The 4,782-nt window shown below is 44.0% G+C and overlaps 1 pseudogene; it reads right to left on the bottom strand.

Annotated features, from left to right (window-relative positions):
- Positions 1 to 2,041: 2,041 nt before the first annotated feature.
- Positions 2,042 to 2,979, bottom strand: LOC101135230 (pre-mRNA-splicing factor 38A-like; annotated as a pseudogene).
- Between the last annotated feature and the right edge of the window lie 1,803 nt (positions 2,980 to 4,782).

The following is a 4,782-nucleotide window of genomic DNA, read 5'->3' as shown; positions in this document are numbered from 1 at the left end:
AGAGTATTTTCCCAAGCCAGCTTAGGGAGCAGAACTATGCTACCTTGACAAAAATATTCCATTACCTTTAGGTGACCTTTCTCTGAGACTCAGAAATTGAGTGCTTCAACTGTAGGTCAGGCACAGGATGACTTTACTAGTGCTCCCTGAAAGACAGGGCTGATGAATGGCATTTGAACCCTGCTTCCCTAATCCTTCAGGCAGAATTAGAGGCTCTCCATAAGGGTAATCCTGAATGATTCATGATGCCTGCTTCAGCACAGTCACACATCATAGAAATACAAATTGACAGTTCGCACACATTGGCCTCATGGTGGTATTTACTTAAAATCCTCTCAAGTACACTTCCAATGACTGTTGTGGGGACAGCTCTCTCTGGAAGGCTAACAAACAAAGAAGCACTAACTTGTCATATCTGGCCACCAGACTTGCAGGTGCACAGGAGCCTTTGGAATATTCTGCTCTTTTTGTGCCACTTGGCACTTACCTCTCATTGGTTCAGGCAATTGGTTTGTTGGTTGACTGCAAGGATAATCCTTTAAAAAACAAAGAAACAAAAAAGGCAGTAAAACTGAGACCTTTGGATGACCCCTTTGGCTTGTCCTGGAGTTTAAGTTGGACCAAAAAAATCAAGGCAATGAAACAGTAACAGAGGTGAGGAAGAGATGGACTGTTAATAACATGGGAGGAGGAAACAGGACACACCTGAGTGTGTTCATAAGCTCTTGTCGGTGAATCTGTAAAGAGTAAAATTGAGATAGAGATCCCCAAGAAAACATATAAGTCCATTATTTTTCAAAAAAGAAAAGGTGGGTAGTATTGAAAAACCAATAGGCAAGTGTCAACTGTTTAATATCTACATTTGTGTTCTCCTCACCAGCAACCCCACTTCTGTGTCAAAAACAGAGGCTGGGCACGGTGGCTTATGCCTGTAATCCCAGCACTTTGGGAGGCCGAGGCAGGCAGATCATGAGGTCAAGAGATCAAGACCATCCTGGCCAACATGGTGAAACCCCATCTCTACTAAAAGTACAAAAATTAGCTGGGCATGGTGGTACACACCTGTAGACCCAGCTACTTGGGAAGCTGAGACAGAACCCGGGAGGCAGAGGTTGCAGTGAGCTGACATTGCGCCACTGCACTCTAGCCTAGCAACAGAGCGAGACTCCTTCTATTTAAAAAAAAGGAAAGAAAGAAAGAAACACTTGTCACTTTGAGAAATATTGAGGTCGCCCACACCATTGCATCCTGATGGCTAACCCTGGATCCAGGAAGAAAAAGAAAGATACAGTATTTGGAAAATCATGGAAGTCATGTCAATAAAATCAGAACCCACTCAGAACTGCATCAATACCAGCTTTTGCATAGACCCCTTTGGTGGTTAAACACGGTGAGAAATAATATTTTTAGTGGTAGTGGGGAGCTTCATTTCCATTGTGTGTAAGCCCATAATGTGTTGACTTGAAAGAACTCCCCTTCTCCTTTCTGGCTTTCTCTGACATTCACCCTATAGCTGGCCCCTTTCCTGTCCAGAGTATGAAGCTGCATCCTTTGGAGATTAAGGAGGAAAGAAAACACCACACAAGCAGATCAAGAGGTGGCAAGGCTCCAGGCAAAAACCTACAGGAGAGAAACTGTATTCTTCAAGTCGCCTGTCTTTACCCTTTGTGCGTGACCTAATTAGGTTTTTGCCCTTTTCGAATTTTTTTTTTTACAGGTGTGTCCAGTTTAATAAAAAGGGAAAACGTCACCAGGTGGACACATCCAATCCTTGTCATTCATATCCCCAACCTTCAGATCCTTTCTACCCTCATAAGTTTGAATACAGTCAAGGTAAGTTGGGTCAGAAACTGTTGTTGATTATGATTAAAAAGAGATATAAAACTCAGCACCTCCTTCATTGAAAATAAAGGTTGAGAAACTTGATAAGAAAAAAACTAAAATATTCTTATAGCTGCCTGGGAAGATCTTAGTCCTTCCACATAGACAGATATCCTCATATCCACAGGAGCCCATTTGGACTAAAGCCAAACTGAGTCCATTACTCATTCCCTCTCCGGCTCTTCTCGTGGCTCTTCTTAGACCTTTTGGGAGACTTTGAGTGGCTCCTGTGTCTGTGACTACGGTGAGGATCTGGGGACTTGGAACGGGATCTGTGCCGCCGGTCTCGGGATCTGCTGCGGTGATGTCTTGGACCCTTGCTCGGATGCCTTTCTCGGCGGGAGAAGGGGCTTCTACTTTTGGGAGATCGATTCCGCCTTCTGGGAGACAGACTCCTACTCCTTCTGTAGCACAGTGTGGGAGATGGACGGGGCTTGTCCAAGTCTCCGTAGCTTCTCCGGAGGCGATCAGGTGATGGCACTCTTTCCAACTTCTCATCCTCCTCTTCTTCCTCTTCACTGGACTCCACATCATCTATGTCCTCTTCCAGAGCACTAACTCAAGGCTCCAGTTGCTCAGCTTCCTCTAATACCTAGCGTTTCTGTAGCCGGGGAAGAATGATATCACAGACTCTCTCCCTGTGCACCAGTTCATCAATAAACTCATCTACATGCATCAGCTCAAACCCCCATTTCTGTTCTGGCTCTTGATTTTTCGGTAGTCATTGTACAAAGGTTCCAAGTACTTGTAGCAATCAATTGCAGTGCCCGTCAGCCTCATGTAAAGTGCCCCCAACATGTGGACATACTTGAAATCTTCATTTTCTATAAACTCTGCAGTGATACCTTTCTGGGATTGAATTTGAAGCATCTTCAAGATTAAACACAGAAAGTGTGTTGGTTTTATGTTGCCACCCTAGACGCCACCCACAAACATTAACTCCATGGCTTTACCGACTACAAGTTCAGCCATAAGTCCAAAGCACTCCTCTTTCCAGTACTTGGACTCGCAGATTCGCGTTCGAATGATCTTCCCCACCAGATATTGAGGGTTGGTGCCGCGGACGCTGTGCGCATCCTTCAGTGTACGGTTAGCCATTTTAGAATGCCTTCGATTCTATTTGCGTCGGGTCCTTTAATGTGTTACATCCAGGTTCAGAAAAATAAATAAATAAACACCTAGAGGGATGGAGAAAGGTGGAAGAAGTTTCACTAAACAGCTTAGGAGACCATCTTGAAACTGGAAACACTGCAGCGCTCAAATTCTTAAATAAATTCCACTTACTTTTTTTTAAGTAGGTACAATATTTTTATTACGGTTAACTGGTGATCAATCGTTTTTACCATGTAGATAGCCCCTTTGGCTTAGACACACTGTCCTGAAGTTTAGATGGTAGGAAAAAATCCAGGCAATGGAACAGTAACAAAGATGGGGAAAAGATGGACTACTAATAACACAGCAAAAGAAAGCCGGACATGCTTGAAAGTGCTGATAAGCACTAAGATGTGTTGTTGACAGAGCGCCACATCAGTGCTCTACAATCTGCTTACTGCACTCTGATGATTGCATAAACAACCTTCTAAGTTACCCGGTGGTGGGCATCAGGGCTTTCCTGGGTTCTGATTGGTTGGATGTGCTTATGGTTTGATTGGTCTGAAGTTGCAGATGTCCAGGGATAAGAGTATAGGTTAGAGTGGCTGTTCTCACAGAAGAAGTTACCAAATGCTATGGTTTGAATCTATGTCCCCACCCAAATTTCATCTCAACTTGTGATCCCCAGTGTTGGAGGTGTTGGAGATGGGGCCTGGTGGGAGGTAATTGGATCGTGGGGTGGGATTTGTCAGGAATGGTTTAGCACCATCTCACTGGTGCTGTTTTCCTAATAGTGAATTCTCGCGAGATCTGGTTGTTTAGAAGTGTGTGGCACCTCGTCCCTCTCTCTCTTGCTGTTCTGGCCATGAGAAGTGCCTGCTGCCCCTTCACCTTCCGCCATGATTGGAATTTTCCTGAGGCAGAAGCTGCCATGCTTCCTGTACAGCCCATGGAGCCAGGAGCCAATAAAACCTTTTTCTTTATAAATGACCTAGTCTCAGATATTTCTTTATAGCAATGTGAGAATGAACTAATACACCAAAGTTTTATATTTTATATCAAATATCTATGCCTCAACCATGGCTCTTTACAAGGTAAAGGTTTCTGAGTCATCCACAGAACTGACCTCATCCTGGGCCAGAAGCATGTCTAAAGTACTTCTTCTTAAAGCTGAGGTATTTGATATTTACTCTTCAAAACCTACTCTACTTTGTGTTTACTCCTCAAAACCTACTTGTAAAGTGAACCCTCAAAGGTTACACAAGCCCACTCTCTGGCCCTTGAGCCCTTTATGACTAATGTCATACAGCTATAATTAAGCTGTGCTATAATCAACAAGCTGACAATTCAGCCAAAACTTATCCCTGGCAAGAGCTTCTGTATGGCACAGGAAGTGCCATCTGGATGACACAGGAAGTGTCCTTGATTGATGGGTGAAGAAGGATTCGTGGAAAGAAAGACAAGGGAGTACAAGACGGTGTCATGGAAAAGGTAAAATATGGACTGTGATGTTTCCCCTGTCTCCCCACTACTAAGTTATAAAGTGTGCCTTCGTGTGTTCAAAGTAACCTAGGGATTCCTAGATATAACTGAGGGTGTGCCAGAGATAGGATGACTGACTGTCAGATTTGGAAAGAATGCAAGTAAGAGCAGCAGAAGTGAGCTCTCGGGAAAGTGAGACCCGGAAGTTTAATTGCCTGTGAAAGAAACCAGAGTAGAAGAGCTAAACCAAGAAGTTTCCAGTAGCTTCGTTCACCATGAGCGAGGTCACCAACAAAAATGGGGAATTTGATGACAGAGGGGATTTTG

The sequence above is a fragment of the Gorilla gorilla genome, chromosome 8 (genome assembly GCF_029281585.2).
Source record: "Gorilla gorilla gorilla isolate KB3781 chromosome 8, NHGRI_mGorGor1-v2.1_pri, whole genome shotgun sequence".
In the NCBI taxonomy this organism is placed as follows: Eukaryota; Metazoa; Chordata; class Mammalia; order Primates; family Hominidae; genus Gorilla; species Gorilla gorilla.
The sequence above is the reverse complement of the archived record's forward strand: the minus strand, read 5'-3'. Positions and strand labels throughout refer to the sequence as shown.